General features: G+C 46.6%; 1 protein-coding gene across 1 annotated transcript in view; it reads left to right on the plus strand.

Moving 5' to 3' along the window:
* Positions 1–276: 276 nt before the first annotated feature.
* Positions 277–13,216, plus strand: part of TDRP (testis development related protein) — a 430,472-nt gene continuing 417,532 nt past the window's right edge. Inside the window, exon 1 of the mRNA XM_069235830.1 lies at positions 277–560. The gene's annotated coding sequence lies outside the window, so the exon portion shown is untranslated. The remainder of the gene's footprint in view (positions 561–13,216) is intronic.

The following is a 13,216-nucleotide window of genomic DNA, read 5'->3' on the forward strand; positions in this document are numbered from 1 at the left end:
AAACCATCGGATCTCAAACATCTCCTTATACCGAAACTTGGCGATACACTATAGTTTGAAAAGCAGAGAGGAAGGATGCAATCTCCTCCCAAAAACAGACCTCTTGTATCCCAAAACATCAGTAGGTTACTTGATTTATCGCCTTGTAAAATCCCTTGATCTTCATCCAGCTCTGCCCTGCCCTGGTCTCCTTCCGCATCGTGGTGGGGGGGGGGGGGGGAGAGACAAAGAAATATCTCAGTAAAAGGCAGTTCAAGTCATAAGCACCCCTCCTCAGCGCCAGCCACTCTAATCCTGAAACAAGTTGCTGCAGGCCGCGTCCTGTGAGAGCTCCTGCAGCAGGCAGGCGGGCTGCTGGAAACCTGAGCTCCAGCAGTGACAGCAGCCCAACGCCGGCAGCAGGCAGCCACGACCTCCCCTCCTCTCTCTGTTGCTGACACGAGCCCAATTAACCGGGGAGTTAGGTGGCCAGACACTGTAAGCCGCACTAGGGCATAGCTGCGAGAGCCGTGAACCGCCGGACAGTGTTCGCCCCTTCTTCGTCTGCCAGCCTGGCACGAGTAAGTATATCTTGTTATTCGCTCAGATTGCTGCCTTCTGCTTAATTTACGTATTTATTTGAGAAGCACCCGCTCTTCTCCGTGGTGTCCCTCAAAAAGCAGAGTGCGGCAAACTCGGCCCCGCTCGCAGCGCTGGAAACAAATGTATACGCACTAGCCTTGTCAGCTCCATTCCGTTTACCCTAAGTCCAGTGAGAGGCTAGCTCCATCTTCCTACCAGGGCTGTGTAAATTACAATTCTCGTGATTTTTTTTTGCTAAAAAAAACAGTAGCGCAATTCCTTTTGAACAGCCAGTTGTCCCTAATGGCCACTTAAACGTCAGTATTTCTCGATTCGCCCATCTTTTCCTCACCCCAGTGAAAACCGAAAGAGGAAACAATCTTTCCATTCTGTGGCAACATCTTAGTCTTGCCGCTGACCCTAGGTAATGGAAAATAGGCTCCTCTAAACAATGCGCATTTGCTGGCGAGGTCTGCGTGGTAAAATAAGGGCTGGTTTTAAAACCAGGTGCTCTCAGTGTTTACGGACAGGTGGCTTTGTTACAGCCATCAGCACGTGACTATTTCATTGAGAGCAACAGGATCTGTTATTGTTAATGGTCTGGGAAGTAAACTTCCAGCGGACTTCCGACTCGCCTCCCATTTCCGCTTCTCATAGGAAACAGGAGGACGTGGAACGCCGCAAGGAAGTTAGAGGATGTGTCAGTGCAGGTTTAGGAAACAAATCTCGACTATAGGCATGCAACATACCTCAATTTAATGTTGATCGGCAGGGTGACCATGCGTCCCGGATTTCCATGCACAGTCCCGGTTTTCAGAGGACTGTCCAAATGCTTTTCCTAATTTTGAAAACATATCCCGATAATTTTTGTGACAACTCATCCTGCAAACGAGAATTGAAAAGCATCCCTGGCCCCTCTAAACCCAAAAATAACGTATATAATTTATCTTTTTTATTTCGGGCAGCACAGGAGGAGGTCGGCTGCATGCGCTTAGCAGAGGGAAGGCAGCGGGAAGGAGGGCAGAGGTGTTCGTGGTGGAGGTCTTGCCATAGCTAATATATGTAACCGTGGGCTTGTAAATGTACGCCTATATATAGAGGCACACGTTTACAAGGCTATGTTTACATCTGACCTCCTACGTTGCCTGAAAGAAAAAAGATACATGTTTTTTCAGACTTTATAGGCGCCTGTTGAAATAGACATACGCGTGTGTGTGTGTGTGTGTGTGTGTATAGACAATTGCTTCAGGCAAAGAGAAGAGCAAGCACTCCAGGATTCTATCACAGGACCGGAGGCGAGGATTATGCAGATCTTTCTTCACTTTTTATTAAACAGCAAGTTCAAAGTTAAACAAAACATGAACAAAAAAACTACAAGTTCCATGAGCCCGCCGCCATGGTAACGAGTATCCAATGAGGTGCACTCCTTCACGTTGGTATAAATATCCCGAAATGCGTCACACTTCCTCTTTCTTCACTGCTGCGAGCCAGATAAGTGCCTTTTTTCTGCCTCCGGTTGGGAGTTCTGTTTATTGCCTTGGCGCGTTTCTGCTAAATTGCATTGTCCGTGTTATTTCGTTTAGTACGAGCGCTCCGGAACGGACGTTCCGCTCGAGCGTTTTTCATTTCTCTTTCACCTTCGGCGTGTTTAAATACACGTCGGGCCCATTAGAGGGCGCGCGCACGCTGTTTTTCTCGGAGAGCGTGTAGCTCTCAGCGCTCGGCGCTCGCGCCTCGCGTTTGTTCTTTTTTCTTTCCAAATTGAGGGTTTGCCCTCAATAACACGTTTGTACCTTTGGTACAGTTTTGTCCCTACCTGTGACACCCATTTGGGTAAGGTTTACCCCATTAGGGAAGACATTAATTTCTTGCATTTACAGTGACAGAGAGGGTAGGGATTTACCCTATATATCATATTTTTTGTTGGGTGTACACTCTGTCCAGTCCTCATTATGCAATCTTCTCAAGAGAATGAACCTTTTACCAACATGTCCCCAGGTGAGGGTTCCTCTCACCGTACCCTCCCCCCCGGGGTGGACACTTTGTTTTCACAGGCTATTTCTCACGCTTTAGCCCCTCTTAGGGATACTGTAGCTAAACTTACTGAACAGGTGTCCAGAGGTACGGGCATGTTTGGTGTGACGGGAGCGGAGGGTGATTCCTCTACCCTTTCGGCTCCCAGGAAACTGCGCAAGCGCGACGCGGGGCACCTGGAGGAGGGTGAGTTTTTATCCCATCCCAAGAGTGCGCGCGCGCATACGCGCTTACCCTCCCGGGAGGGCCGTTTGCCCGGGGTAATGGGTGACAAGCTTCACCACCTATGGATCCCTGATTTGGGATCCCCCAAAGGCTTCATGAGAGGTTCAGATGAGGACTCATCATCTTTGGATGACGACTCAGGTCGCCCTTGGCGCCCTGGGGCTACCCTACCAGATCCTTCGGATCACGCTGATTCTGACTCCGATATGTTTGAGCCGGAGGGTATCTACCATCCGCGTTCTTCGGAGTGGCGCCCAGACCACAAGGTGGCTGAGTATGTCGCCAGCAAAATTAGGCAACCTCTGGACAAGGAGGTGCGGGCTCGGCTAAGGGCGGAGTGCCCACGCCCGTCTTTATCGGATAAGGTCGCTTTTACACCTGATATTGACCCTAAAATGTGTACGTTTTTTGCCAAGTATACCAAGGATCCCAAAAAAGGGATTGACCGCTCCTGGAGAGCATGTCAAGATAAACTTCTTGATGTCTTAGGTCTCCTCACACAGATTATTCAATTGGCGGAGCGTGCCAAGCAAGCAAACACTCCCCTACAGACGGACATCATCGCAGGATGGGCTCAGAGAGCTGTTTGTCTCCTGGGCAACGCGAACTGTGCCATCTCTGCAGAAAGACGCAGGTCTTTATTGATCAAAATTGACCCCAAATTAGGGGAACTATCTAACTCGGAGGCAGGGGCTGTTGCCCAAGGCAATTTATTTGGCGACCCTTTTGTCAAAGAATTAGGAAAATTTGTGGCTACGTTTTCGGCTTTGGATAAAGCGCAATCTTCCATTAAAAAGATTTTCCCCAATAAGGTTTTTGGCGGGGCCGGGCGAGGCAGGGGTCGCTCTTCCGGCCGTCCTTTCCAGCAAGGCCCCAGTTCCTTCCGGAACAACGGTTGGAGAGACGGCAGACAAGGAACTTTCTTCCCCAACAGAGGCAGGGGAAGAGGCAGAGGGTCCAGAAAAACGCGAGGAGCATCTAACGCCCCTGGAGGTCCCTCTGGTGAGGCTTATCCCTTTTTCCCCAAAAAATTTTGGAGGGAGATTGAGGTTTTTCAAGGACAATTGGAGGCGCATTACCTCCGACGCATGGGTTCTCCAAACTGTCTCAGGTTTTCAGATAGAATTCTGGGGTACCCCACTTCAGGAGAAACTGCCTCCGCCCATCGTGTTCTCGGCAGAAAACTCAGAGCTCATAGAGTTAGAGGTTCAGGCCCTTCTCCACAAGGGAGCCATTTCCTTCACTTCCCTTCACCCCACAGGTTTCGTAAGCAACATCTTTTTGGTGGAGAAGAAGGACAAGGGGTTTCGTCCCGTTATCAACCTTCGGGCATTCAACGAATGGGTGGTTTACAGACATTTCAAGATGGAGGGTATTCACATGCTCCGCGACCTCCTCTTACAAGGAGACTGGATGGTTCGTCTGGATCTCAAAGACGCGTACCTCACAGTCCCTATTTTTCCGCCCCATCGCAGATTCCTGCAATTCGTATGGAACGGCCAGATGTTCGAATTCACCACACTCCCCTTCGGCCTGTCATCAGCACCTTGGTGCTTCACAAAACTTCTCAAACCAATAGTGGAAAAACTGAGGTTGCTAGGCATACGCCTCATAATTTATCTGGACGACCTCCTTTTGATGGACCAGTCCAGGTCTCAGTTGATGTTCAATCTGAACACAACTATTGCGCTTTTCCAGGACCTTGGTTTCGTGATCAACCAACAGAAGTCGCAACTTACTCCGACTCAATCGTTAGTCTTCCTAGGGTTTCTAGTGGATTCCCGATCGGCGTCTCTCAGTCTCCCGACGCCGAAGATTTCCAAGATAAAGAAGGAACTGAGAAAGTCCTTCGACGAGACCACATTTCACTACGTCAGTTAGCCAGGGTGGTCGGCCTGCTTTCCTCTTCGATTCAGGCCATTTTTCCGGGTCCCCTACACTACAGAGCCCTGCAACGCTTGAAAGCGTTTCACCTTCGCCGAGGGGTAACGTACTCCGAGTTGATCTCCCTGTCTCCAGAGGCAAGGACGGAGTTGTTTTGGTGGCTGGACCACATGGAGGCATGGAATGGCAGGGCCATTTTTGGAGCAGCCCCGGATCTGGTGATCGAGTCAGACGCCAGTCGCCAGGGATGGGGGGCTCGTTGCGGAGATATTTCGTTCGGGGGACGCTGGACCCCGCAGGAACTAACCATGCATATCAACTGCCTGGAACTCCTGGCGGGATCTTTTGCGATCAAATCTCTCACGAGAGACAAAGTCTCATGTGTAGTTCTACTACGGATGGACAACGTTTCGGTGGTACAATACATAAATCGTTTAGGGGGAACAAGATCAAGAGCCCTAGCGGAACTGGCGAAGGATTTTTGGCATTTTTGCCTTCAACACCAAATCTCAGTCACAGCAGAGTATCTTCCGGGAACCCAGAATGTATGGGCAGACTGGAATTCTCGGTTTCTCCAGGATCCCAGCGATTGGCGACTACATCGCTCGGTTTTTCAGCCGATCATGGATCGTTGGGGTCCCTGTTCAGTGGATCTCTTTGCGTCTCGTTGGAATGCTCAACTTCCCCTATACTTCAGCTGGCGTCCGGATCCGGGAGCGGCGGCAGTAGATGCGTTTCTCCAACATTGGGGTACCCTTCAGGGTTATGCTTTTCCCCCGTTTCTTCTTATTCCGCGGGTTGCGGCTCAGGTTCGCCGCCAAGAGGCGACGGTGATTCTAATAACCCCCTGGTGGAGGTCACAGCCGTGGTTCCCGACTCTGCTGGAACTCTCGTGCGAGTGTCCTCTTCGCCTCCCGGATTTTCCCTCAATACTCCTGAATCCGTCGGGTTTCTATCACCCTCTGGTCCTTCAAGGTCATCTTTCCCTCATAGCTTGGAAGATTTCCGGCATCGTTGGCAAGACAACCGACTTTCGCAGGAAGCTAATAACTTCATCGCACAGGCCTGGGCCCCTGGTACATGCAAACGATATAGATCTGCATGGAATAGATGGTCTCGCTGGTGTGTGGGCAAACACTGCGATCCCATGGGGGCCAGTATTACCGACATCATCAATTTCCTTGCAGAATTAGGGGAATCTGGCTTAGCGTATCGCACTATCAATTCTTTTCGTTCGGCCATCTCCGCGGGCCACCCTCCCCTTAACAATCTCCCGATCGGGGAGCATCCCTGGATTTGTAAACTTCTTAAGGGTATTAGACTCTCCAGACCTCCGCAACCCAGATATTCGGAGCTCTGGGACGTGAACTTAGTTCTTAATCTCTTGTCCTCTTGGCGGGACAACCAATATTTGTCACTGAAAGAATTGTCGGCCAAATTAGCCATGCTTCTCTGCCTCATTTCCTGTAAGCGAGTGTCCGATATCAGAGCATTGGATGTTTCCGCTCGTGTCTTTACTCCAGAGGGAGTCACGTTTACTATTGCAAGGAGGACAAAGTCTAATACCAGGTCGGTATCCTATCCCGCTTTTCCTGATTCCCCGAAGCTATGTGTGGTTCGATGTCTCAAAGTATATGAGGAAGTGACCAGTTCTTGTAGACCTCCAGGTGTGAATCAATTGTTGATTTCTATAAAGAAACCGTTCAAGGCGGTTTCTTCCCCTTCCATTGCCAGATGGATTCGATGGATTCTCTCTGAGGCAGGAGTAGATGTTCAAGTTTTTGACGCCCATTCTACTCGGGGAGCTATGGCTTCCAAAGCCATACAAGTGGGGGGCAGATTGGAGGACATCATGCATGCTGCTGATTGGTCTTCAGAGTCTACTTTTAAGAAGTTTTACTTTAAACCAATTCATGGAGCAGCCGCACTAGTGGTGAGTAAGCTTTAAACTTGCATAATCCTCGCCTCCGGTCCTGTGATAGAATACGAAATTTCCTAGCTATCGTGAAGGAAAGTTTCAATTCTATTAAGGACACGGAGGCGAGGATTATCCCACCCACATGCATTACGCTGGTATGTCCCCTCCCGATTACATCTACCTGCGTAGCAAGGTAGTATACTTGAGTTTATACATTTGTTTATTGTTATTCTGATCATATTCTAAATACATCATGTAGTACTTGATTCAGATGTAATCACATTCTATTTAGAGGTATTTTAAGGTTCATGACTTTATTGCAGTCGGTATGTGTCTGTGTTTTATCGGATTTGCATCTAATTATACCTTTTTTGGTAGGTTCCGAAACTACGACCAATTGACTCTACCAGGATTCCTTCCGCAGTGAAGTCGAGGAAGTGTGACGCATTTCGGGATATTTATACCAACGTGAAGGAGTGCACCTCATTGGATACTCGTTACCATGGCGGCGGGCTCATGGAACTTGTAGTTTTTTTGTTCATGTTTTGTTTAACTTTGAACTTGCTGTTTAATAAAAAGTGAAGAAAGATCTGCATAATCCTCGCCTCCGTGTCCTTAATAGAATTGAAACTTTCCTTCACGATAGCTAGGAAATTTCGTATTCACAACTGCACAGCATGATAAGCACTTTAAAATGAGGTGTCCGCACTTGATAGCATATATAGATGTCGAGCACGGTGGGAACAACAACTTTATCACGTGTTCTGTGTAGGTTTTTTTCCACAAATCACGTTTAGCACTTTAGGAGGAAGGTGTTGCACTTTGGAAGATGTAGGTGTCAACTGACATGAGATTCCACAGAGTTTTGTGATGTTGTGGGGTGCCACGGTGTTTTTTTCTTGTGTTAGGTGGAATTTGATACTTTGTCAGGAAATGTTCTAGAATAAGTGCACTTGAAAGTTCACCTTGATGATGTCTCATTTGATTTGGTGTATTATATTTTGTGCGAGGATAGCGATAAATGGTAATTTCAACTTCCACGTTGACATGTAATTATGTGATACTTTATTAGTTAGGATATAAGTATGTGCCTCCTTCGAGTGTTTATGAAAGTGTCGTTCTACGTGAGATGGGATTTGATTTAATGCTCAACAGCAGGGGAAGAGGCAGCCAAAAAGCATCATCTGCCGATTAAATGTTTATTCTGCTTTATCAGGTTGTGTCCCATGTATAATCCTATGTAATGTGGAGCAATGGAGAACGAGATGTGACATGAAAACAGTGTTGAAGGTAGCGGCCCAGTTGTTAAACTTGCAGCAGTGGGGATGGGGTTTTCCCTTTAATGGGCGTTCTGCACAGATGAACTCTGTGACCCTGTTGAAGGCTATGGCCGAAACACACTGGTCTTTTTCATTTATCCTTACATCTTTTGAACATTAATTAATAAAGGATTGTCAAACTGGTGGAGCTGTGCCACATGCTTCCTCAGGCGCAAGTGGTGCAATACCAACACGCTAAGACATAATAAAGGGGCAAAAGGCCTCTTTAATAGACCAGGTCTGGTAACCATAAAACAACCTTGGCATAAAGCCTAACAAAACTAAATCATGTCCTCACTAATACATAAAACTCCACCTAACCCTACACCCACCCTCTAATAAAATCCATTGACCTTTCCCAGATCAACCTTGTCTAAAATCCGGTATGCCTGTGTCCTAGTGTCCCCGTCCTGTTGTTCCCCTTGCCCCTCCATTCCTTTGGTCCTTCTCAATATCCTTGCCCTCTCCTTATGGTGTTTCCGTACCCTTTCCCAATCACTGAAATGTCTCTCATCTCCGTCACCCAGGAAAACCCGGAGGCGTTTCCTGCCCTACCCTAAATATAATCTCCTTAACAATTAAACATCCCATAAATTTCCACCCAACAATTTAGCAATCTTGAGCCTTACCTCCGAAATGTAAAATTTGTTACCCGAAAAAGATAGATGCAACCCATCCTGTCTATACAGGGTTACATCACCATCCACACTCTCTGTACGATGTAAAACAGAAATGCCCTGCTGCCTACAAAAACCCCTCAAGTACATATTCACCTTTCTGTGTTGTTTTTTGATACCTGCAAAACTATGTGCACCTCTCCAAAATCTCCTCGGCACCAACTCTGTCCATAAAATACAGGTACCTGACCAACTCAATTTCAACCTAATCAAATCTAACTTCATGGCTTTGAGCAAACCTATACTTGATAACTGGACCAAGTAATTATCTCCTAGATGTAAAACTAATAAATCCAAGCAAAACCCACATGCCAATTTCTTAGAAAGGAGACCCAAGAGCTCCCCACATCTCATTCCACTCTTTCCCTCTCAAGAGATCTTCAGCCTAGCCACATCCAGTCACAGCTGCCAACCAAAAGGCCTTGATTTAGCTTGCTTGGCTGCTCAGCGTACAAACGAGTGACCAGCGATCCATGCCGACGATCTTTCAATGTGAGGGCCAACAACACAACCTGAAAAGAGAAACAAAATTACCAGAAGAAATTGCAAAAACTAAAAGCCGTAAAACATCCTACTAAACATTAGAATAACCCAGCCCAATGTATTTTTTAGAGCACTGAGACCGCCAATGACCACAATCCACAATCCACATATCACTCTTCCCCTCTCTTCTAGCATCCGTGGCAGCTCAAATATAAAAATAATGCGTACCATAAACCTTTGGTGATATCCCCCACTTACCTAAAGCAGCCCTTAAAACTGCTTTCAATTGGAAAGAACTTAAAAACAAACCATCTTCATGTATAAACACATATTCACTCACCGTCGGTAAAAAAAACAACAGTTAAGTGGACAATCTGGAGAAGCAGTTGCTTATAATAGAACTTCATGACCTCTTAAACGTTATCAGTTTTGGACGATCCCAGCCACAACTTAACCCCCACCTCCACAAGACTTACCTGAGGTCGCTGCAGACCACATAATCCTCTCGTTCCTAATAACACAGAAACTCTAAAAGCACCATGATAAAGTCAAGACATACACAAAGAAAGCAAAGCCACCTCCCAACCAGAAAAACAAACCAAGTTCAAACCCCCCAAAATGTCCTTCAACATTGCCACGGAAATAGGACACCTATGATCAAACCTTGCTCCCTTCTCCCTCGCCCAAACAGCAACAATTCTTCTACATATTTCACCTTCCATGGGATCATAACCCCAATAGTACTTACCAAAAAATGAAATACCTGCCATCTTCCCTGATATAGTCACCACTGCCAACCCCAGGGCAGTTGTCCAATAATTAAACGGATTGCATCCTCCCTCCTATACAGTAACATGTAAGGCCTCTCATCTCTTCTTAACCCCTTCGCTGCCAGGCCTTTTCCCCCTCCTGTGCCAGGCCTTTTTTTGCCTATTTGGGGCAGTTTGCGCTTAGGCCCTCATAACTTTTTGTACACATAAGCTAACCAAGCCACATTTGCGTCCTTTTTTTCCGCTATCCTAGGGATTCTAGAGGTACCCAGACTTTGTGGGTTCCCCTGAAAGAGGCCAAGAAATTAGCCAAAATACAGTGAAAATTTCGTTTTTTTCAAACAAATTGGAAAAAGTGGCTGCTGAAGATGGCTTGTGGTTTTTCACCTGAAAATGGCATCAACAAAGGGTTTGCGGTGCTAAACTCACCAGCTTCCCAGCTTTTAGGAACAGGCAGACTTGAATCAGAAAACCCAATTTTTCAACACAATTTGGGCATTTTACTGGGACATACCCCATTTTTACAAATTTTTGTGCTTTCAGCCTCCTTCCAGTCAGTGACAGAAATGGGCATGAAACCAATGCTGGATCCCAGAAACCTAAACATTTACTGAAAAGTAGACAAAATACTGGATTCAGCAAGGGGTCATTTGTGTAGATCCTACAAGGGTTTCCTACAGAAAATAACAACTGAAAAAGAAAAATATTGAAATTGAGGTGAAAAAAACATAAATTTTTCTATACGTTTTACTCTGTAACTTTTTCCTGCAATGTCAGATTTTCGAAAGCAATATACCGTTACGTCTGCTGGACTCCTCTGGTTGCGGGGATATATAGGGCTTGTAGGTTCATCAAGAACCCTAGGTACCCAGAGCCAATAAATGAGCTGCACCCTGCAGTGCGTTTTCATTCTATACCGGGTATACAGCAATTCATTTGCTGAAATATAAAGAGTAAAAAATAGCTATCAAGAAAACCTTTGTATTTCCAAAAAGGGCACAAGATAAGGTGCTGAGGAGCAGTGGTTATTTGCACATCTCTGAATTCCGGGGTGACCATACTAGCATGTGAATTACAGGGCATTTCTCAAATAGATGTCTTTTTTACACACTCTCCCATATTTGGAAGGAAAAAATGTAGAGAAAGACAAAGGGCAATAACACTTGTTTTGCTAATCTATGTTCCCCCAAGTCTCCCGATAAAAATGATACCTCACTTGTGTGGGTAGGCCTAGCGCCCGCGACAGGAAACGCCCCAAAACGCAACGTGGACACATTCCATTTTTTTGAAAGGAAACAGAGGTGTTTTTTGCAAAGTGCCTACCTGTAGATTTTGGCCTCTAGCTCAGCCGGCACCTAGGGAAACCTACCAAACCTGTGCATTTTTGAAAACTAGAGACCTAGGGGAATCAAAGATGGGGTGACTTGTGGGGCTCTGACCAGGTTCTGTTACCCAGAATCCTTTGCAAACCTCAAAATTTGGCTAAAAAAACACATGTTCCTCACATTTCTGTGGCAGAAAGTTCTGGAATCTGAGAGGAGGCACAAATTTCCTTCCACCCAGCGTTCCCCCAAGTCTCCCGATAAAAATGACACCTCACTTGTGTGGGTAGGCCTAGTGCCCGCTACAGGAAATGCCCCAAAGCGCAACGTGGACACATCCTATTTTTTGACAGAAAACAGAGCTGTTTTTTGCAAAGTGCCTACCTGTAGATTTTGGCCTCTAGCTCAGCCGGCACCTAGGGAAACCTACCAAACCTGTGCATTTTTGAAAACTAGAGACCTAGGGGAATCCAAGATGGGGTGACTTGTGGGGCTCTGACCAGGTTCTGTTACCCAGAATCCTTTGCAAAGCTCAACATTTGGCTAAAAAAACACATTTTCCTCACATTATGGTGACAGAAAGTTCTGGAATCTGAGAGGAGCCACAAATTTCCTTCCACCCAGCATTCCCCCAAGTCTCCTGATAAAAATGATACCTCACTTGTGTGGGTAGGCCTAGCGCCCGCGACAGGAAATGCCCCAAAGCGCAACGTGGACACATCCCATTTCTTGACAGAAAACAGAGCTGTTTTTTGCAAAGTGCCTACCTGTAGATTTTGGCCTCTAGCTCAGCCAGCACCTAGGGAAACCTACCAAGGCTGTGCATTTTCGAAAAATAGAGACCTAGGGGAATCCAAGATGGGGTGACTTGTGGGGCTCTGACCAGGTTCTGTTACCCAGAATCCTTTGCAAACCTCAAAATTTGGCTAAAAAAACACATGTTCCTCACATTATGGTGACAGAAAGTTCTGGAATCTGAGAGGAGCCACAAATTTCCTTCCACCCAGCGTTCCCCCAAGTCTCCCGATAAAAATGATACCTCACTTGTGTTGGCAGGCCTACCGCCCGCGTCAGGAAACGCCCCAAAGCGCAACGTGGACACATCCCATTTTTTGACAGAAAACAGAGCTGTTTTTTGCAAAGTGCCTACCTGTAGATTTTGGCCTCTAGCTCAGCCGGCACCTAGGGAAACCTACCAAACCTGTGCATTTTCGAAAACTAGAGACCTAGGGGAATCCAAGATGGGGTGACTTGTGGGGCTCTGACCAGGTTCTGTTACCCAGAATCCTTTTCAAACCTCAAAATTTGGCTAAAAAAAACACATTTTCCTCACATTATGGTGACAGAAAGTTCTGGAATCTGAGAGGAGCCACAAATTTAGGGGGGGTGACTTGTGGGGATAGCACAGCGAGTTTATAAGGACATATTCTTTTATACATCTTTAGACTGACTCTGCTTTGGGAACCCAAATAAGTGAGGTGTCATTTTACTTGGTAGACTAAGGGGAAAACTGGGTAGTAGGAATTTTGTGCTGGAGCAGTGATCCTACTAAGAAAAGTCAGGAAAATATGCTTTTTTAAGCAAATTTTGAGGTTTACAGAGGAGTCTGGTTAAGAAAATGTTGGGGGAGCCACGCAAGCCACACCTCCCTGGACTCCTTGGGGTGTCTAGTTTTAAAAAATGTCTGGGTTTGGTAGGTTTCCCTAGATGAAGGCCGCACCCAGGACCAAAAACATAGGTGGCCCCTCCCCCCAAACACAGGTAGTTTTGTAATATATCATTTTGATGTGTCCACATACGTCCGTGATGTGCCAAACACTAAAATTGTGAAAAGAAACGCACTTGGGTTATGTGAAAAAGACCCCTCACCCACCAACCAAGTTGGTGGCATGCTTCATCATCGGGGTCCCACCCGAGGCACCTAGCGTGTCACAGGTGTGCTGCGACGCCTGATTACAGCGGAGCAGGTTTTGTCATTTTTACCACACATACTGGTTGGATTTGGCACGAGGGTGAGTGATGG

Source organism: Pleurodeles waltl, chromosome 5 (genome assembly GCF_031143425.1).
Source record: "Pleurodeles waltl isolate 20211129_DDA chromosome 5, aPleWal1.hap1.20221129, whole genome shotgun sequence".
NCBI classification, from domain to species: Eukaryota; Metazoa; Chordata; class Amphibia; order Caudata; family Salamandridae; genus Pleurodeles; species Pleurodeles waltl.